Genomic DNA, 23,218 nt, shown 5'->3' with positions numbered 1-23,218 from the left:
CCGGCCGCCGCCCCCCACAGCGTGGGACTCGGCCGAAGGTTGAGATGAAGCCCGAGGCCTCAAAGTCTTCCTAGCCAGCTTAGGAAAACGACGGTGTTCAAGCCCCGCTGCGGCCGGGTTTCCACCAAAACTTCCCGCTCGTCCAGTTCCATTACATGCGACTGTTCCAGTGTACTCTGCAGTAAACAAGTCGGTTGCATTACCCGCTTGCCTGTACACAAACGCCGTTTTCACGGCGACCCAGATAAATCCTGTAAAGAGCGTATTTTCTGGTATTCCGGCCACGGCCGACGGTGTTATGAGTGTAGTAAAAATGCCCACTGCCCAGTGCCCATTCCTACACACAGACACAGCCCGCCCCACAGGGCTCGCGCACATAAAATCGACTCATGTCGATTGCGCACAGAATGTAGTGAACGTGCCCACGTCCCAGTGCCCACAAACACTACACGCTGCATGTCTCTTGGTTTCTGTAAAAACGAAACCAACACACATACAACCGACTCAGGTCGATGGTGTTTTCAGTGCAAATGTGCCCGCTGTCCTGCGCCCACATTCACTCACAGACATGACGAATCCCTCGGTTTCCCCCACGCTCGCCGTCTCTCAGCTACCTGCCGTGAGAGAGCCGAGCGCGGGCGAACCGCCCGCTGTGATCAAAACACTCCCCGCCTCGAGCGCTGCAAATGCGGTGTCTATAATACAGCATACCGAAGCTCCCCGGTCGCCACTATGTCACGACCAGAGCTCCAATCTCATTCAACCCTTAGCTATGCACGCACATGCGTGGGCAAAGCTTCCCGGTGTATCAGAATGGGTGCTGAACATTATAAAAAGAGGCTATTCGCTACAGTTCGCTCGACGTCCCCGCCGTTGTGCGGTGCGAGTCGAAACCACGGTAGAAAAGGAAGTAGCAAGTGTACTTCGTACCGAAATTGCGAAACTGTTGAGCAAAGGGGCAATAGAGCCTTTATCTCAAGCTCAGAGCGAAGGGGGGCTATACAGCAGATATTTTCTGGTTCCGAAAAAAGACGGGGGTCTCAGACCCATTCTAGATCTAAGACAACTGAACGTAGCGCTTTCAAAACGCAGGTTCAGAATGCTCACAACCAAGAAAATCCTCGCGCAAATTCGCCACGGGGACTGGTTTGTGTCAATAGATCTGAAAGACGCGTATTTCCAAATACAAATAGCGTCACGTCACAGGCGATTTTTGAGATTCGCCTTCGAGGGCCAGGCTTATCAATACACAGTCCTACCGTTTGGCCTGTCCCTAGCACCCCGTACATTCACGAAGTGCATGGACGCAGCCCTCGCTCCCCTGAAACTTCGGGGAATGCGAGTTTTGAACTACTTGGACGATTGGCTGGTTCTAGCTCAGTCACATACGGAGCTCATAGAACACAGAACCATTTTACTCGAACATCTCGAGAATCTGGGTCTCAAAGTCAACTGGGCGAAAAGTTCACTGTCTCCCAGTCAGAGAGTATCTTTTCTGGGCACAGAACTGGACTCGCTGTCAATGACAGCTCAAATATCGCTACAGCGCAGATTGACTATTCAGCGCATGACAGAAACCTTCCGCCGCGGCACTATAGTCCCGCTAAAGAAGTTTCAAAGGATGCTCGGTCTCATGGCAGCAGCATCCACAGTTCTCCAGCTGGGTCTGCTTCGCATGCGCCCACTGCAGTTCTGGCTACAAGCGCGAGTACCGCGTCGAGCATGGACTTCAGGTCTCTTTCGTCTCAAGGTCGATCAGGAATGCGTCTCAGCACTGATACCCTGGAGAGCGACCGACTGGTACCAGTCAGGTGTAAGCCTGGGGACTTCCTCGAGTGTGAAGGTGGTGTCCACGGACGCCTCCACCTCGGGATGGGGAGCACTGCTCGAGGGCAGACCGTTTTTCGGCCAGTGGTCAGAACGGGAAAAGCTTCTGCACATAAACTGCCTGGAAATGATGGCAGTCGACAACGCGCTGAGGCGCTTTCGTCCCCAAATAGCAGGACACCACGTCTTGGTCCGCTCGGACAACATGTCAGTGGTAGCCTACATAAATCGCCAGGGAGGCATCACATCCCGAAACCTATACAGGTTAGCGAAACGACTCCTGGTATGGGCTCAGCACAATTTGCGCTCGCTCAGAGCAGCGCATGTGCCTGGCCACCTGAATGTGGGACCAGACAGACTGTCCAGGAACAATGTTCCAGCAGGAGAATGGTCACTGCATCCGCAGACAGTCCAACTGCTGTGGCAGACATTCGGCAGAGCAAAGATAGACCTGTTTGCGTCTCAAGAAAACGCTCACTGCCCGGAATTTTTCTCAAAGAGCAGGGATGCGCTGGCCCACGTCTGGCCCCGCTGCCCGCTCTATGCCTTTCCCCCCATCACGCTCCTACCTCAGGTATTAGAGCGGATCAGGGAAAGCAGATGCTCAGTGTTACTGGTTGCTCCGTTCTGGAAGAACCAGGCTTGGTTCCCAGTTCTTATGCAGCTGACGAGCACTGCCCCATGGCCAATACCAGTGAGGAGGGACCTCCTCTCTCAAGCCAGGGGCTCGATCTGGCATCCTCGCCCGGAGCTTTGGTCCCTACATGCGTGGGCCATCAACGGGTACCCTCTGATATCCCAGAGGGAGTGTTAAACACGATCATGCAGGCTAGAGCTCCCTCTACGAGACGGCTCTATTCCTCAAAATGGTCAGTGTTCTCCAGCTGGTGCACAGCACGCGGCTTTTCACCCCTGGACTGTGGAGTGACGGAGGTTCTCTCCTTCCTACAAGAGCTACTGGATGAAGGCAGAGCCCCATCCACGCTCAAAGTCTATGTGGCGGCTATAGCAGCGTTTTCCAAACCAACGCTTGGTCAGTCACTAGGAAGGAACGATCTGGTCATTCGGTTCCTTAGAGGAGCTAAGAGGTTAAATCCTCCCAGACCTCCCTCAGTCCCCATATGGGACCTTTCTACGGTCTTGGAGGCCATGAAGGGTGCCCCATTTGAGCCTATCCAGTCAGTAGATATCAAACACTTGTCTTTCAAAACGGTGTTTCTTCTGGCTCTCGCTTCAGTGAAGCGCATAGGGGACTTACAAGCGCTCTCAGTGAGCGCGACGTGTATGGAGTTTGGGCCAAATGACTCGAAAGTCATACTCAAACCAAGGCACGGGTACGTCCCTAAATCCCTCAATACACCGTTCAGGGCCCAGGTAATTTCCCTGTCTGCCCTGCCGGTCTCTAACGAGGAGAAGGACGCCAGCTTCCTTTGCCCAGTCAGGGCGCTAAGGGCTTATGTGTCCCGCACGTCTGTTTTCAGACAGACGGAGCAGCTCTTTGTTTCACTCTACGGACGTTCTAAGGGACTCGCCGTTTCGAAACAGAGCCTATCCAGATGGATAGTCGATGCTATAGCGCTGGCTTACACCTCTAAGGGCTTGCAGTGCCCATTGGGTGTCAGAGCGCACTCCACGAGAGGCGTGGCCTCGTCGTGGGCTTGGTCTAGTGGGATTGCCTTGCAAGATATCTGTATGGCGGCAGGCTGGGCCTCCCCGTCTACATTTATAAGGTTTTATAACCTAGAGGTTCCCGCTCTGCAAGCTAAGCTGCTTTCAGTCTAGAAATCGGTACTGTCTGCCCCGAGTACGTCCGGCCCAGAATACCAAAATAGCGCGAGCAACGCTCGTTTAGATCGCGCAGCTCTATGGGCAATGTGTAAGACCCACTATATTCATCAGTCCAGGCCAGGGTCGCCCTGACTGAGTAAATACCATCACTATAACTGTTCTTATAGGATGCTGCATTACAGGAATGATGCTATTCTAGCCACTCTTCCTGGGCTCTCTGTGAGTCACTTATGATCATGTACTACATGAGCCCGGGCACCTGCCCTTGGGACTTTGGTGCTGGATCATAGCATGCACGGCGTTTTACACTGTTTCCCCTAGCGTAAGATATTACGCAGTACGAGAGTACCTCTCGTAAGAGAACGTACTCGGTTACTAACGTAACCTCGGTTCTCTCTAGAGAGGAAACGAGTACTGCGTATCTTGCCGTGCCTGCGCACGCTCCGGTTCGCTCCGGCGATGAAAAACCGGTAAGCTAGCCTTTCGATGCTATATTTATAGCCCCAGGCCACGCCCGTTTCGGCGGGACGTGACGTATGGGGCGCGAAGCGCCCCCATTGGTGATGACGTCACGATAGGGCCTTATCGATAGGCTGCTGCAGTTGCCGCAGGGCAGCCAATAGGCGCGCAAGCTGTCTCGCCTATGTCTGCATGCTGCCGCAACGCGTTTTACATTATTTCAAAATTAAGGATAATTTTTTGGCTTCAGTATCTCGCGGAAAAGAGATTTCCCCCTAGCGTAAGATATTACGCAGTACTCGTTTCCTCTCTAGAGAGAACCGAGGTTACGTTAGTAACCGAGTACGTTTTCAATGCCGAAAAGCTAACATGTGCAAAAGAATATAAAGACAGAAAGAGATGTGTTGGGGGATGATGATGGCAGATAAATTAACATCAACTTATTTGCTGAAACAGAAAAAAAAAACACAAAAAAACCCCACGATCTCTTCAACTGGCATCAGAGAGTGTAGAACAGGTGCACAGGGCAGGGGGCACAAAAAAACAACCACCTCAAACTTAAAGGGTTAGTTCACTCAAAAATGAAAATTATGCCATAATTTACACGCCCTCTCACTATCCTATGTGTATATGACTTTCTTATTTCAGCCAAACACAATCAGAGTTATATTTTAAAAATCCTGTCTCTTCCAAGCTTTATAATGGGAGTGAATGGTCAAACAAACAGGGCTGGGCAACAAACTCAAGCTCCTCAGACATTTCTCTTTAAAAATTCTCATTTTAGACTTTTATAAGTCGTCTTACATCGGGTCAGAGGTCACTCTTCCGCCAAAATCGTCTCGCGGACGGACGTTACCGTACCAGATACATTTTCTATTTCTTTTAAACAGCGTTCAGCCAATCAATACTCAAATTATTGACCTCTAAAACTGAACTTTTAGAATCAACTCTGACGTTTGCATCTACAGACTAATGAAACTTTAGCGGTGCGTTTAACTTTGGGAAATTGAATGTGCTGTATTCTCTCTTGATTCGCTTGTATTCCTATACATCAAACTCTCCCTCCAATCTCTACTGTGGACAACTGCCCAAATGTTGGCCTGGACATTTCTGATTTTCTGAAAGTTGGTAACACCATCCCTATACTTAAATCTACGCCCAGGACTAGATCATCTGTTGATGACAGCTAATAATCTTAAAGCGGCTACGTAGTGGCCATTGGAGAGTTGCGAGTTCTATTTTAACCTTCTGAGTCACCTCATCATGCAGAGTATTGATTTTAATTCCATCCTCTTCTCAGTTAGGGGCTGCCAAGTGCACTACGCCCTTTTCACTCTCAATCATTGTAAACGGGACCAGGCAACATCTGGCTCCACACTGATTCAAAACATTCGTATGTGGACTCAAACATGGCACCATGATCATTCCAAGGCATAAGAAACTCTAGAAATATTCACAGCACTGTTTAGGAAGAAGCTTTTACTGCAGTGGAGCAATGCAACCTCTTTGACCAATCACCATTTGGCAGCTCATTGCAACAGATTATGGGTCTCTGTTAGCCTGGTTAAAACCAGACCATTCTCAGTAGTAACTGAGTTATGGTCTGGCAAAGCTCCATAGACAAATCATTTCCAAAGGGGCGTCACCAACGGACGTCACTCAAATGCCTCTCGGCGCAATTGGATAAAACTCCAAAAACCAATTAGACCGATCGTCATGTGTAAAGCCATATGCTGCGTCCCAATTCGCCTATGTTACACGACTACGCCATAAAAGTATACTCTTTTTGTGAAGAAAATGTATTTACTTTTGAATGTGTAGCAAAAAAGTAGGCAACTTTTGGACATACTACTTCATCATCTTTATCGTACGGATCTGTCGCGTGCATCCCGTCATGTAAACTGCCCTGTCAATCATCTTGTCACAGTTAAAATCCTCTATTAAATCTAATTTAATTTCCTACCATTTTGGAGAGAAATGTAGTAGCATGTTCATCTGCCAGTGGGTCTTTCATGGAGACTGTCCTCATGTGTTTGCAATTTTAATATAATAATGCTGCATTTAAAAGTTGGTGCGCTTCACCAACGGAGTGGACGTCGCTCAAATGCCTCTGGGCGCAATTGGATAGGCTAGACCTAAAACCAATCAGAGCGATCGTCATCGTGTAAAGCCCGCCTCAACGTTTCTGATTGGTGCCGCGATTTCCACGGCATGGAAATGGCCTTGAATGAGCTCTTTGGCAGACTACTTGCAGAGCAAATCTAAATTTGCCGGAAGTTGTCTGGGTTTTCCCAGGCTAGGTCTCTATAATATAAAGTTTGAAATGCTGGAAATGGGGAAATAAAGACTTGCATTTGTTTAAGTTGAATTACTCTACTCTTTTACACTGTAGTCCGACCATGTACATGTGGTTTTTCTTATTGGTTGTCAACAGCAAAGCTGAAAGTTCAATAAAAATGTAGTGTTATCATTTAAAGTAGGCTCTCACTCCTTTATCGCCGTCCTCTTTCTCCCTCTATTCGGGAAGCTGGACCACTTTGTTGACTGCACTATTTTATAATCTTTTATTAAATCGGTTTTAACATTTGCCATGATTTGCTGGTTTTCTGAAGTAAATGTCAAAAGTAGATCACACTGCAGAGAGATGTGATCTTGGGTCATGTGTCGCAGGTGAAGCACATCTTGGTCTGTCGGTTCTCTATGAGGAGCATTTTTGGATAACTGTATTAATACCAAAAAAAAAAAAAAAAAAAAAAAACATTCTTAAGGAGTATATATTTGTCTTCTCCAGTAAAATTATTATATTATATATAATATACACTACTCAAAAGTTTGGAGTCAGTAATTTGTTCAGCAATGCTGCACTAAATTGATCAAAAGTGATAGTGGAGCTTTTAAATTGCTGCAAAAATAAAAAAATAAAAAAATAATGCTATTTTGAAATTTCATTAAAGATTCCTGAAAAAAAGAAAAGAAAAAAAGTCAAGGTTTACACAAAAATATTAAACATCACACCCATTTTCATCATTGATAATAATAAGAAATGTTACATATTATAATTATTTCTTAAGGATCATGTGACAATGAACACAGGAGTAATGATGCTGACAATTCAGCTTTGCATTGCAGCAATAAATTGCATTTAAATTTCAATTAATAAAAAACTAAAAAAACTACCTGAAATCATTCTTAACATCTCATGCTTTCATGCAGACCAGGCAAATTAATCTTGTTTTCAAGGGCCTTTAGTTATTTTTAATGGCAAACCAGAAAAAGATACACATCAAGGATACTCTATGCGTTTTTGCAGTGTAGAAAACCTGGAAACACCAGGGATCTTAAAAAAATCTGTTTTCCAAGCCTGGAAAAGTCATGGATGGAAATGAGTAAAATCTTAAAAAGTCATGGATAAACCATGGATATATCCACCGTGAGTAAATTTTTTCTCATTATGCAAAGCTCTGAAAATCTGAAAGAAAGTATGTGAACGCAATCTCTTTAAAATGATTTAAAAAATCTTACTCAGTAATCACTAACAGCTGCATAAAGCCTGTGTGATGGTATTATGTTTTATTGTACATCTGCTTGTTTTCTATGTGGATAAAGTGTCTCTTTTCAGATGATGAAATATGTACTACAAATACTATTACTTTTCTCTCTTTATCTCGCTCTCCCTTTGTGGTTTGGAGGAGAATTTTGTTGTTCTAAACTCATTTTGTTGCAAGAATCTCATCATCAGTTTTTTTTCCCCCACCACAGAGTCAGTGTCCTGTTTTCAGTTCATTTCACTTCACTCTCACTCACTTTTCCCTATTTCTGCTCGTCTTTTAGAGCATTCTCTCTCTCTCTCTCTCTCTCTCTCTCTCTCTCTCTCTCTCTCTCTCTCTGCTATCTCCACTTGCCTTCTCATTTGGTGGTGGGATGTTTATTTCATTGCCTCCGTTTTTTAATGCGGATGTTTTCAACCAAGATTTTAATCCAGCGCACCCCTCCCCCTCTTCACCATCTAACCATATAGCAGCCCATCCTCCCACTGTCTTCCCGCCATCCCTCCCTACACGTATAAGAGATAAGGAATAAAATCAGGCCATCATATATTAAAAGGGACGAGAGAAGGTTCTATAGGCTGTGGCAGATATACACCGGGCCAGACCACATTCAAGAAAACAGCTTAAGCTCAGAAAGGCAGTAAAAGAATCAATATAAGCACAATCCTAAAATTCGATCACCCAGGCAATACACGTCGCTCCATGCAGCACACTTCATGTGATTCTGACCTGTCAACTCTCCTTGAGCTAAAGAACTTGGCAGGAATAAACAAACAGGATTCGTTCTCAAGGGTAATGATCTTATTTGGCACCCTCATACTGATCATTTCAAGACCAATATGAATGTTGCTCCAGAAGACTCAATTTTCACTCAGAAATTGTGAGTGAATTTCACAATTAAGACAAGACAAGGTGAATAGGGTAACACAAATAACTAATATACAGTATATACAGTATATATCACCATACTTTACCAGTTGATTGATTACATTGATAATTGCAAAAAAAAATAAAAAAATATTACAAGCTTTCTGAAATGTTATGTTTAAATATGCAAATGAGGTGTTATCTAATTAAATATGCACTAATCTGCATACATTTCTAGAACAAAAAATCAGAACATTGGATAAAGTCAGGTTCAAAATTCTTGTTTAATTATATATATATATATATATATATATATATATATATATATATATATATATATATATATATATATATATATATAGGCTATATATATATATGAGTCAATTTTGGATCTCTCTATTTATCACGCCGCAAATCATAAAATAGTGTCAACAGACAAAAACAAAAAACAAAATGTTTTAAATGTTGTATAAAATCAGGAAAATTATATATGAACAAACCCCTCCGTAAAAAACCTTCAGAATAAAGATAAGAATAAAACTTTAAAGTTTGGTGCATACAAGTGCTATATACTGAAGGAGAGATTTCTGGCTCAATAGGAGGAAAAACTCATTTTGAGAAATGAGTAAAATGCCTTTAAAGATATACTGAAATTTAAATCTAGTGACACAAATACATAAAGTGCTAAAAGATACAGTTAAAAGTGTATTTTGGATGTTTTCTTTCAACTAGTCTCAAAAAAACAAAACAAAAAAAAAACACTAGCCTATATGAAAAGCCAAAAACGCCTCGGTTACGACTGTAACCTCGGTTCCCTGAAGAGGGAACGAGCGTTGCGTCGAAAAACTGACGCTATGGGAACGCTTTGCGTGATGACGTCTTGAAGCACATGTAAAATCAGTCCAATGGTGTGGCGGAACGTCAGAGGCGGGTGACGTCACGTACCAGGAAACTATAAAAGCCGGCCCAAAACAGAAAACGAAAGCTTCGTAAAAGTCTGAAGTCGAGCTGACAGGCATGAAGGAGATATGGCAGGGCGACGCAACGCTCGTTCCCTCTTCAGGGAACCGAGGTTACAGTCGTAACCGAGGCGTTCCCTTTCAAGGGAACTCCCGTTGCGTCGAAAAACTGACGCTATGGGAACGTCTATACCAACGCCTCCATAGCTACAAATGTCTGTCCTGTGTGTAATCATGTGAGCAGCACTAAGAAGACAAAACATGAGACCCTGGAGTAGAGTCTAAATCCAGAGAGTAGAACCTGACGAAGGTGTGCGGTGAGGACCAGCCTGCCGCATCACAGACGTCCTGTAACGATACTCCTGATATAAGGGCCTTAGAGGCCGCCATACTCCTAGTAGAGAGCGACCGGACAGCCAAAGGAGAAGGCTGTCCAGCCGCCTCATAAGCCAGTGAGATAGTCTCAACCACCCACTTGCTCATCCTTTGCTTAGACACTGGACCTCCCTTGTTAGGGGAGCAAAAGTCACTTTTACGCCACAGGGCAGCTCTGTGGACATACGCGTCTAACGCCCGAACAGGGCAAAGCAAATTATTCGCCTCCTGGTCCGATTTCGAAAGGGAGGAGGACCTCCAAGTGCCACGAGGGAAACGAGATACCAAAGGGTCTTTCCCCACAGACATTCCACCCAAAGGACTGTGGTAAGCACCTACGGCCGCCACATAAACCTTTAAAGTGGACGGGGTCAGACCTGCAGTGAACCGGTCCTGCAGGAACTCCAGAACTGTACCAATTGGGCAGTTGACTGGATCCAACCGACGGTCACTACACAAAGAGGTGAATACTCTTCAGTTCAGGGCATAAAGTTTCCTCGTGGAGGGAGCTTGGACTGTAGAATGGTCTCAACAACCTCAGTTGAGAGACCTGACTCTATGAGCTGGGCCCCCTCAGAGGCCAAGCCCACAGGTTCCACAGTTCTGGGCGGGGGTGAAATATTGAGCCCCCTGCTTGGGACAGAAGGTCCCTCCTGACGGGTAGCTCCAGAGGATGCCCGTCGAGGAGGGACACAAGATCGGGAAACCATACTCTGCCCGGCCAGCGCGGGGCTATAAAAAGCAGGCAAACCCGGTCCCTGCGAACTCTTTCCAGAACTCCCGGGAGCAGAGCAACTGGGGGAAAGGCGTACAGACGTAGCCTCGGCCACGTCTGTACCATAGCATCCAGTCCCAGAGGAGCTGGATGCGTGAAGGAGAACCAAAGTGGACAGTGAGACGTCTCTCGAGACGCAAACAGATCCACTTATAATTTCCATATCAGCTCCACCACCTCGGGGGTGGAGCCACCATTCCCCGGGCCTCGGCCCCTGTCTCGACAGAGTGTCTGCTCCTATATTCTGGACCCCGGGGATGTAGGCTGCCTTGAGTGACAGCAACTTCCCCTGGGACCACAAGAGGATATGGCATGCCAGCGCAAACCCCCTTGATATAGGCGACTACCGACGTGTTGTCCGTATGTACTACACATGGTGTCCCCTGAGACCTGTGATAAAGCTCCTCAGAGCCCGGAAGACAGCTAACATCTCTAGGCTATAGAATGCCAGGAACGATGATGGTCTTCCCACAGACCTTGAGATGAGCGACCCTCAGGATCGCTCCCCAACCCGTGAGGGAAGCATCCGTCGTTAGCAGTTTGCGACGACAAGGAGCTCCCAGCACTGGGCCCTGGGACAGGAACCAAGGTTTCTTCCACATAACCAAGGCACGTAGGCATCACCGCTTGACCTTGATTGTGCGAAATGGGTTGCCCCTCGGGGAAAAACCCTCTGGTCCTGAGCCACCACTGCAGGGGCCTCATGTGCAGCAGTCCAAAAGGTATCCCGTTGGAAGCTGCTGCCATGAAACCCAACAGTCTCTGGAACTGTTTGACAGTGAGTAGCTGGCCTAGCTTTACACTTCTCACAGCTGCCAGGATGGAATCGAAGCGTGGCGATGACAGGCGCGCCTGCATCGACACTGAATCCCAAACCACGCCTAAAAAAGTGGTCCTCTAAAATGGAGAAAGCACACTCTTCTTGGCGTTCAGCCGTAACCCCAACTCTTTCATATGGGCGAGAACAACATCTCGATGTTGAACCGCCATCTAATGCGACTGAGCTAAAATCAACCAATCGTCGATGTAGTTCGTGATGCGAATACCCCGGAGGCGCAGAGGCGCCAGAGCTGCATCCACGCATTTGGTGAAAGTGCGGGGTGATAAAGCCAGGCCGAATGGAAGAACTCGATATTGGTATGCTTTGCCCCCGAAAGCAAACCTCAGGAACTTCCAATGACACGGACGGATGGAATATGCGTCCTTGAGGTCTATCGTGACAAACCAGTCCTCGGACCTGATCTGTGGCACGATTTGTCTCAAGGTTAACATTTTGAACTTGAGCTGCATGGCTGACTCGTACAGAACTCGAAGATCTAAAATGGGACGCAATCCCCCGTCCTTTTTTGGAACTATGAAGTACCGGCTGTAAAACCCGGTTTCCCTGTTGGAGGGGGGTACATATTCTATGGCCCCTTTCTCTAACAGAGTGTTTACTTCATGTTCCACAACCAGAACCTGCTCGGGGCCCACCACTGTGGGCAGGACCCCCATAAACCGCGGTGGGCGTTAATAGAATTGTATCTAATACCCTTTTTCCACGGTCTGCAGGACCCAACGAGAAACATTTGACAGTAGCTTCCACGCTGTCAAATATTCTACTAGAGGTACCAGTCTCTCGAGACTGGTTTCTGGATTTTGTTGCTGTTGAGTAGTCGGTTCGTCGCCCTGTAACGGCGCACCGGCAGGGAACGACCAAACAGACTGCTCCAGCACCCTCCTCAGAGGGGGCGGGCATCCCGAGGCCACTACGTTTCCGGGTGGACCTTGAGATATGTGCTCGCCGGAGACCGCTGCACCCTGTAACACCGGAGGCGGCAGGGTTGGCAGAACGGTCCCCTGAGGGCACCGAAGAGAGACGGCACCGTATTTTTCTCCTGCTGTTGAGTAGTCGGTTCGTCGCCCTGTAACGGCACACCGGCAGGGAACGACCAAACAGACTGCTCTAGCACCCTCCTCAGAGGGGGCGGGCATCCCGAGGCCACTACGTTTCCGGGTGGACCTTGAGATATGTGCTCGCCGGAGACCGCTGCGCCCTGTAACACCAGAGGTGGCAGGGTTGGCAGAACGGTCCCCTGAGGGCACCGAAGAGAGACGGGCACCGTGAAAAGAGGTGTTAACCGCTCTGCTTCGGGGGGACTACCCTCATTTGTCCTGAGCCCTCAGACATCAGGACTTTTCCCCAGCAGCCTTCTTGGCGGTAATAACGGTCCGCAGATCCGTTTTACCCCTCGAAGACTGCTGGGTTTGAGAGCGCCCTCCGTGTCCCCGAGATTTTTGTGGGGGAGCACGGGAGGAAACGCTCTGTTTCTGAGTGGCGCGGTGCTCAGCGCTCTTTTTAGACTGCTCCCGCTCAGCAGCCTCATAGAAAGAACGGCGGGGGAGAAGATTCTGAAGTGCAGCTGCCTGTTTTGAAGCTTCTTGTGACTTCGCTACAGCACTATTAACTGCGTCTCCAAATAACCCTTGCGTGGATACTGGTGCATCTAAAAGAACATGTTTTTCTTTGTCCTTTATGTCACTTAAGTTGAGCCACAGATGCCTCTCAGTGGCCACCAGGGCTGCCATAGAGCGGCCGATGGATTTAGCCGTCTCCTTGGTGGCCCTGAGAGACAAATCTGTGGCTCTACGCAGTTCAGACACCGTATCAGCACTAATACCCCTGCCATCCTCAGAATCACCCAATAACTCAGCCTGGTAAGCCTGCATTATGGACATTGTATGTAAACACGCTGCAGCTTGACCGGCGGCGGCATAAGCTTTATGAACCAGGGAAGATGTAACTTTTACTGGCTTGGATGGAAGTGCAGGAGCCTTCAGAGAAGATGCCGTTGCTGGAGAGAGATAGCTCGCGAGCGTCTCTTCCACCCTCGGCATCTCCCCATAACCATGCTCTTTATAATTGTGAATGGATGAATAGTGTGATGTTTGTGCAGTATACACTCGATATGACACTGGTTTCCCCCACGATCTCGACACCTCAGTGTGGAGATCGGGGAAAAACGGAAGGCTTCTGCACTGAGGCTGTGCACGAGATGGCAGGAAACGTTCGTCGAGCTTGCTTTTCGAACGAGCGCCCTGCCTATCTTCTGGCCACTCAATAGATAATCGCTCGACAGCTCTAGTGATAACATCAAGCAATTCTTCAAACGCATGATACTGAGGTGGCGAATCCTCAGACTCAGCGTCAATACTAACAACGTCCAACTCCTCAGAGCTGGACAATTGCAGTATTGGTGCCTCCATCGGGGGGGAAGAAACCGCAACGCGTGCTTCCACACCCTGATGAGAGGCACTGGATCTATCAGAAGGAGGCTGAGATAAGGCAGAGCCCGTCTCAACATCCACTGATAGATCCATTTGCGAACCCCAGGTCTGTGATTGCCGCCGTGCCTCGGCAGCGGCGGGACCAGAGCCCTGGGGAACGCGATCGGGATCGGATCACGATCGCGGGATCGCGATCGTGAACCGAGCCAAGCGGGATCGGAGCGAACGCAATGGAAGCGCGTCGCAATGCACACAGCCACCACCCTCGAGTGCTGACTGGGTATGCTCCTCACCCAAACAAACAACACAAAGAGTGTGAGTATCACCTCCCGTTAAATAACGCGGGCAGGGATGGACACACACTCTAAACTGCTGCTTGCTCGCCATACTGAATATATATATATATGTGATATAGACAGACAACACCAAATATACAGACAGATTTCACACAGAGCGCAACTGAAGACTCAGAAAGCTTTCGTTTTCTGTTTTGGGCCGGCTTTTATAGTTTCCTGGTACGTGACGTCACCCGCCTCTGACGTTCCGCCACACCATTGGACTGATTTTACATGTGCTTCAAGACGTCATCACGCAAAGCGTTCCCATAGCGTCAGTTTTTCGACGCAACGGGAGTTCCCTTGAAAGGGAACTCAAAATTGACAGATGCATGAAAAAACAGTTTTGGCCTGCGTCTACATAGAAGAAGAATAAAAATATTTCATTATGGAATGTCAATGAGCACATTCCGATGCATGCATCTTTAGTGTCACATTCCCGTCAGACGTGAAATGAGAAGGACGAGTGAAGCCAAATGACGTCTTAACCTTCCCGCTTCTCCTCCCCAGTGCTTTATTACAGTGCAACGCACCAAAGGACACGTATTGATTTGGCATCTGGAGGTGAATTCTTTCAGTGTGCCCATTCATTTCTGAGCAAAGCGGATTATTTTACCCCTTGACCAGCTAGAAGCTTGTTTAAATGCGTGTGCATGCACATACGAGCTAACCTTCCTGGGGTTGAGGGCTCATTTGTCATAGTAAATCAGTCTGTGAAGGCGTGGAGAGCTTTGAACAGTGGTCAAGGAGGAGATCAGAGGCCTCTCTATGATGGATGGATGAAATGAACAACAGGAAATAGGATGGCACACACTACCACACCTACGCTTGGCTTTTTATGCCACTCTTGGTGTGTTTTTAGCTCTGGTTGGGAAGCTGAAGGTTACATGTGTTATGCACTGATCAGTTATGATGCCTGGACTACTTTTGACTTGTTTCCAGGCTGTATGTGTGCAGCGTGGTGGAAATAGGGATGATATTATGGAGAGGTGGTTGACAGCTAAGGGGCTCTCTGCCTTACTGAAGAGAGATGAAAGAGGGGACAAACCTATCAACAACTCTCAGCACAGGAGTACAACGCTGGACACACACACACACACACACACACACACAGAAAAGTGTCAGTGATACATGGGTCAATGGTATATTGTCTATGGTAAAGGAAAGGGAAAGGCTGTAGTTTATAACAAGTTCCATGTTCTTGTACTGTGTGTTCATGTTGGTTTCATATGGTTTTGAAAAAATAAAAAATAAATAGATCACTATTCAAGAAGTTTGAATTCAATTACTGGTAAAAAGAAAATGTCAGGTGTAACTATCAAGTAAAACATTTTTTTTAATATTTTCCATATATCTTGAATATGTGTGAATGTACACATCGAAATCATACTTTAAAAAACAAAACAAAAAAAATATAAAGTTTTTTTTTTTACAGACACCATTAATTCAATAAACATCATAACATTTTTATAATAATGAATGAATGAAATGTATGTGTTTATAATACTTATAATACAATAATTCTATTTTAATTAATATTATAAGAAATATTAAATAAAATAAATAAATATATACAAATATAATATACAATGAAAAAATACTAGAAAATTATGATTATGCCAAACTACTCTTTTATTTTCAAGAATTTCATTCTTTTAATGAGGCTTTTTCTTTATTTTATTTTTAAAACTTACTTTGCCCAAACTTTTGTGTATATAAATTAATTTTATTTCAGAATTTTAAAACATTCTATATCCTATCACAAGAGGTTTATTTATTTGTTTATTTATTTGAATGTATGTATTTTTAGTGCTTTAAAAAAAAAATAGATTCAATTTGGACAAAAGACAAATTGTGCCATGTCGTTTAAAATTGAGTCCAAGCAAACTGACACACATATGAAACAAGCCTCTCGCATGAACATACACAACTGTATATCCACAGAACTGCATCAGTACACATGGGGAATACATTCTAATTCCTTCCAGCATAAAGTTTAATCACTTCAGCGCTCGAAAAAGCACAGTAAAGCCGCTCAGCACTACATGGCAGTGGAGTTGTTCTGTATGTAGAGGAGCAGAAGAATCTGTTTTAACAGCACCTTTCTACACTGATATGCTATTTCTTTTCTTTAAGTGACATTACTTAATGGGGGGAGGACCCGAGAGACTCTTCATCTCCTCCTAAATACAGACGTTATATAGACGTTCCCTATGCTAGGCTGACATGTTGCATTGTCTCAGCTACAAAGCGCACTGGTTCACATGATTTCACCTCTTTTATGATACTGTCAACTATTCTAAAATTCCATGTCTTTGATAGTATGATGAATAGACTATGAGACATATTTTTTTTCATAATCTTCACAACTTGTAAGGGTCTCTATTGTAAGAAAACGTGTCTTAGATCAAGTCTCACTTTGCCAAGCGATAGCACTGAAAACAAAATGTCAGCGCTGAATAAACAACGTAATTCATGCTGTGTGATTGGAGTGATTGTTCCATATGTATCCAGAGCAAAATAAATAAATACATAAATAAATACCAGTGTAAAATCTAAATAATTCTAACATTTGGTAGCATTACACCCACTGGAGACACAAGAGACTAACAAGCATGTCATATGCCACAGGAGTGAGTGGGTGAGAAGGATAATTCTGGAAGAGTAAAAATCTAAATCAAAGTTTCCAGCCTCTACATCTAGCGGCATACAAGATGAATTTCCACCTTGCTTCAACTTACAGTTCAAATGGCTTTATTAAAACTCATACAGCTGCCAGTTATTGGTAGACTTTTCTTCAGTATTTGATTCAACTAAAGAACAAAACTTGTGAAGGCAATGCGTTCCGGGTTTAAAAGCACATCTACAGTCTCATTGCACCAGAATAACCTTCTTACTATACAGTACATACATAGCATTGGCACTCTTGGTAAATACTGTATAATAATAATACTGTTTAATAATATACTGTTATGATAAGTTAAACGGGCTGTGGGAAGATGTCTTTGCTGTTCATCCTCTTTTGATTCTAAATGTTTATAAATCTGAACTAATTTGTGACACTGACCATGTGAACTCGTTTGTCAAAAGGCAACAAAATTATGCTTTATATTGTTATTTTGTAATTGTTATTAAAATATCAGGAGAGATTTAAACTATTGCGGCAGTAAGAGAGCCATCCATGTTAGATGCAGGGTGCTAAAGACCCAAATATGTAATGATTGGAGAAACATTCATGCATTTAAGGGTTAAACTGTTATCCAGAAAACCACTGTTTAATTAGAAAAGAGTGCACAAAAGAAGCATTTTCTTTGGTAGTCACAGACTTGTAGACTGGATATTTGATTTGAGGTATGATTTGAAGTACCACCAAAAACATCTCAAATGAGTCCATTCTGTTCGATGAGCACAGTTACCTTGTCATTTCTGCTCTCATGATGGCACCTATTACACTATACGTGCAGTGACATGTACTGTAAGTCAGGGGACAAAGCGCTCTCTGTGTGAGAAAACATACGTTTAAGCTCACTTGACCTTATGAGTCGCAGTCTGAGGTCAGTTACACATCACTAGGGGTCACAGACAGAAATACCCCCTAAGACAACTAGCACTGAGCCAATATTTAACTGAGATCCCAAACACACAAAGGTGTGAGGTGTCATCCAACTCTGACTTAGATTCAGTTTTATTTGGCATGTGTAATATAGAACAAATACAGTCTGAGCAAATGCAAACAAAATGTCACAGCAGTGGACAGTATCAAAACGCAGACACATAAGCTTACATAAAGATTATCTTTGTTGAGTTTATATCCAGGGATGCAAGAAACACAATAAAAAAACTGATTCGCAGAGTAAATGGTCAGATACCAAACAGATGAGGGTATTTAATTATACTCACCACTGCTTCTCCACATCTGGTTTCCATAATAAAGCTCAAAAGTGGTGGTTAAAATACCTGCAAGAAATAAAGGGAAAACATGTTATTATAATAATAATAATAATAAAGTGTTATCATGAACCAACTAGGTGGAGGTCGGTTCCCCTCTGATTGTTCTAATACACATTTATTCTTATTTTTCTTAATCTGGAACTGTACAAGCACATGAAGCCATTTTAGGTGGCTAGCCAGGTATGTTTCAGTTTAGTTTGTGCCAACCCTGGGTTTCAGGCACCATGAAAGTAGTTTGGTTATGTTCAGGGTAAGAAATCTCAAACCAAAATTGGACCAATAAGCTGTGAGCAATAACATTTCTGATGCAATAAAGTCACTCCCTCAGTTTCTCTTGCTCACTATATAAAGGTCACTTCATAACAGATTTTTAAAAGACAAACTCGCCTGGCTTTTAGTGATGATTATTTATTACAAATATATTATTTTAGTTTAACAATTACTATTAAGCCTTTAGTTTAAATTAATATAAATGTATACCGATAATATGTAATATACTGTAAATACGATTTGGAATCGATAGATAAAGATTTAAAAATGACTACAGTACATGGGAGTTTACATGTCCGAGTCTCTTTTACCTATATTATCAACTACATAAACTAATTTCATAAAATTCATTTGCACTGATATAGCAAGACATTTATATACTTAATTTTCTTAATCTTCGGGCAGAAGAGACAATTTTATCGCGAGAAGTGAATCGCAGTTTCTATATGTTTCAAAGCATGCGATTGGCTGTTTGCTACTAATGTCACTTTCAGGTGCACACACTCCATACTCAGGATCAAAGCCTGAGTTGACAGAGAAAGTTGATGATCATCATCATTGTACCAACAAAGCTTGATTGGATGGTTTTGGTTTTGTCAACTTGAAACTAATCCCATAACCCTGAGTTTGTTCAACAACAATGGTTGGTACAGGCCCCAAATATAATTAAATCTGCAATGATGATAGGAAGACAGAGCACGATGGGCAATCTGCATTTGAGTAGGTAAATATAGGAGGAGTATGTAAAAGTCATTTGTATTTGCCACACTTCCTGCGACCAGCAGGTGGCGCTATTACTGTAACTGAATATTGGCATGTCGATGTCTTGTACGCTTAAGTTACAACAACTTATTTTGGCATTTCTAGCATGCTTCAGCACTTAACTAAGTGTTTGCTAGCATGTTTTAGCATGTTTCTAGTTTGTTGCTAGCATGTTTAACACTTGCTGGCATCTTTTTTATGTTATTAGGAGTCCACAACAGTGTTAAACATGTCACTTCCTATTGCCAGGAGGCGGCGCTATGACTATAACTGAATATGAGCATGGTCATGTGTTCAGGACAGAACTCTAATCAAACGTGTGAAGTTTGGGGCAGATTGGACATTGTTTGCCTGAGTTACAGCAACTTCCTGTTTCATGGCGAAACATCTAAATTTGGCACGCCCTTATACGAAAACTCAAGATCTTCGCAATTTAACGTCGCAAAGGCCTTAAGATTACACTCACCAAATTTGAAGATGATCAGATTAAAACTGTAGGAGGAGTTCGTTAAAGCTACACTGTGTCATTTTTTAAGTTGATTCTTGTAAAAAACACTTTGTTCTTTCAAAATGATATGTACTCATTAATGTGTAATTACTTCTACCAACTAATTAAGTATTCTCGTAAGCGTAGAATCTGCCATTTAGAATACATACGAGTGAGTCGCTCGAATGGCGGCAGCCATGTTGCGTCTCCATCTTGAAAATACATTAGCCAAAGAGGGACATACCTGGAAATTCAAGCTTCGCCTTTCGCGTTTTTACACTCAGTGGCACCGTGACAAATGCGAGGGGGAGATTACTCGCGACTGCCGGCAGATTTGAAATAATACGGCCACCATAGGAGTTAAAACGCCCTCGGAATGGGAGGGGCTAGAAAGTAATATTCAGTTGGTAGTCATAAACAATTTCACCGCTAGATGGGAGAAAATCTTACACAGTGTAGCTTTAAAGTACCAGGCCAAAAACTTCACAAAAATCTGAGAGGAAGTTCAAAATGGCTGACTTCCTGTTGTGTTTAGGCCTACGCTCCAAGATAATTTTTCGTAGGTATAGGGTCATTACATGCATGTACCGAATTTCGTACGTGAAACTTAGCGGGAGGCGCACTCCGTTGAACATTTATAGGTGGCGCTATCGAGCCATTTTGCCCCGCCCAATTCTGAAACCCATATCAGATGTAATATTTCACCAGTTCTGACGTGTGTGCAAAGTTTCGTGAGTTTTCGATCATGTTTAGGCCCTCAAAAATGCTATTCACTTTGGAGAAGAATAATAAGAAACGGAACAATTCTAAGAGGGTCCTCTCACCATCGGTGCTCAGGCCCTAAAAATCCAAGATTTCTGGATTCTGTTTCACCAGAATTGGTTTATGAGCAGGTAAGTTCAGGGTAGATGAATATTGAGAAACATAAAATATATATATATACACTGTAAACATATATATAATTTTTTTTTTTTTATATACATGCAACAAAACCAAACACGCCACTAGAGTCAGGTCTTCCCTTCTTACTAGTAATGAAGTTTTGGATTTAAAGTGGAGAAACTGATCCTAGACCAGCAGTTAAAGGCAGTGATATCCCACAGCTGCTACTGGGATTCATTATCATTTCATACTCCATATGTACCTATATTCATATCACATTACATCACAAGAAACCGCTTTCCCCTGCCTCCCACAATCCTTGAGTGTTACATAACAAGCCTGTCAAGTCCCCTATTACTCCAACCTTTGAGAATTTCTCCTGGCCTTTCATTAGAATGCAATATCAGCCCTGATCACACCCATTCGGGAGTGAGATTTCATTATTAAAGCAAAGCCAGGAGTCATGAGAAAGGAGGAAGATATGGCAAGGTAGATGAGTCATTAAGAATGAAACGGCAGGTGTGGACATCATCTCATTGGTCAGCCAAACACTTCTCGACAGGTCACAGCGAGTTCTTTAGCCATCTAAGAGGAATGTTATGACCTAGGTTGACCACTATTATCATTCACACTGCATTACGACCTCCATTTGGTGCAGCAAAGCCTTATTACAAACACATTCTCACATTTCTCGGAATGAAAAGCGGAGAAATCAAACCAGAGTCCTGACGTTTACAGAACGAACGAGCACACAAAAGGAAGAAATTGCCTTTTCATCACGACACAGTCAGAATCATGTGAAAATAATCATGCAACCATTTCATAGCATGAAGTGCGCTCATTAACCAGGAGAGAGACAAGGAAGAGGAAGGAAAAGAGGGAGGGAGGAGGAGAGAGAAGGAAAGAGAACTGGGTCAGAGAAGGCAGAATGCAAGCTGCTCGCTTTATAATTAACTCTTCCGCATTGTTTCTATAACGCCTAATGAGTAAATACAATTGCAACGATGAGGTGCATGAGGGTTAGCGCTAACAGATATAGGTTAATCTCCCCGGGCCACAACCATCAGCTGGGTGAAACCTACAGACAACAGGAGGCTCCTGCTCCAAATGACACCACACCACGTGTGATACGTGAAAAAAAACTCTGATGTCTTTTGTGGATTTTAAGCAGCTATTTAAAATGTGGGTTACAAGAATGGGGGCAAACATATCTAAACTATATTGAACCATAATAAAATAAAATAAAATAAAATAAAATAAAATAAAATAAAATAAAATAAAATAAAATAAAATAAAATAAAATAAAATAAAATAAAATAAAATAAAATAAAATAAAATAAAATAAAATAAAATAAAATAAAATAAAATAAAATAAAATAAAATAAAATAAAATAAATAAATAAATAAATAAATAAATAAATAAATAAAATAAAATAAAATAAAATAAAATAAAATAAAATAAAATAAAATAAAATAAATAAACATTTTCCCATCCAAAGACATTGATCAATTTAGTCCTATGCTGTTTGTCATGTTTATGCACAATATACTGTAAAACAAAATTGCAAGTAAACTTGACAACCAAGAATTTTCTTTCTTCTATATTTTCAGAACTAAAGATGAATTAAGAGGAAATAATACGTAAAATTATCAGACTTTTTGAAATATACATAACATTCAAAACGTTTGGGTCGGTAAGATTAGTAAACGTTTTTGAAAGAAGTCTCTTATGCTTATCAATACTAAATTTATTTGATTATAAATAAAGTAAAACCTGTTAAACTGCAAACTATTATTTGAAATAACTCTATTCTATTTTAATATATTTTAAACGTAAATTATAACGTAATATTTTAAACGTAATTTATTCCTGTGATAGCAAAGCTGAATTTTCAGCATAATTACTCCAGCCTTCAGAAATCATTGGAATTTGCTGCTCAAGAAATATTCCTTATTATTATGAATGGTTACTATTTTTGTGGAAACTGTGATACATTTTTTTTCTCAGGATTCTGTGATGAATAGAAATGTCAGAAGTACTACATTTATTAGATTTTTATTTTTGTAACATTATTTTAAAAAATCTTTACTGTTACTTTTGATTCATTTAAAGCATTGTACTTGCCCCAAACTTCTGAGTGTTCCCTCAGTTTGAACGCTGGTTAAAAAAAATCTAAATAGACATAAAATAAGTGTTTCAATTAAGCATGAGAGAACTGCCCCAAGCCTGATCTCGAACATAACTTTTTTTGCTTTCATGTGTTATTCAAATTTTTTTGTGTGTGTGTTTTGATTCTGCTAAGCACTCTCGCTTCTTTCCAGGGGGAGTATGCGCCGTCTCGAGTCTGCTATCCCACTTTCTTGCATGTAAATAGAAAATAATGAAAACACCCTCCATTCTAAATATGTTTAGCGCAGTGCATTAAAGTGAACCCAAAAAGTAGGTCTTGTTTTCATCCGACAAGAACACTGACACTGGGAAAACACCAACTATTCATCATTTAAAAATCTGCAGTGCACTTAATTATTATTAAAACATCCTCGTGAGAAAGGTCATAATCATCTTTCTACTGCGCAAATCCATCTTTTACACTTCTCCATGTTCCTGGCATGTGCACAGGCATGACAAATTAAATATTAAGAGATTATTCATTCCAGCTCTGGCA

General features: G+C 43.1%; 1 protein-coding gene and 1 long non-coding RNA gene across 4 annotated transcripts in view; one reads left to right on the top strand and one right to left on the bottom strand.

Moving 5' to 3' along the window:
* LOC309481843 overlaps window positions 1–23,218 on the top strand; it is a 370,245-nt gene that overhangs the window by 19,752 nt on the left and 327,275 nt on the right. The gene's annotated exons all lie outside the window — the stretch shown is intronic.
* The window catches only part of dab1a (DAB adaptor protein 1a), a 426,003-nt gene that overhangs the window by 174,052 nt on the left and 228,733 nt on the right, over window positions 1–23,218 (bottom strand). For all 3 annotated transcript variants that reach the window (XM_082146834.1, XM_082146833.1, XM_082146835.1), the window contains exon 2: window positions 18,101–18,157. The gene's annotated coding sequence lies outside the window, so the exon portion shown is untranslated. The remainder of the gene's footprint in view (window positions 1–18,100; window positions 18,158–23,218) is intronic.

The sequence above is a fragment of the Leuciscus leuciscus genome (genome assembly GCF_965113295.1).
Source record: "Leuciscus leuciscus genome assembly, chromosome: 19".
In the NCBI taxonomy this organism is placed as follows: Eukaryota; Metazoa; Chordata; class Actinopteri; order Cypriniformes; family Leuciscidae; genus Leuciscus; species Leuciscus leuciscus.
Note: the sequence above shows the minus strand (reverse complement) of the source record. Positions and strands in the feature narration are given on the sequence as shown.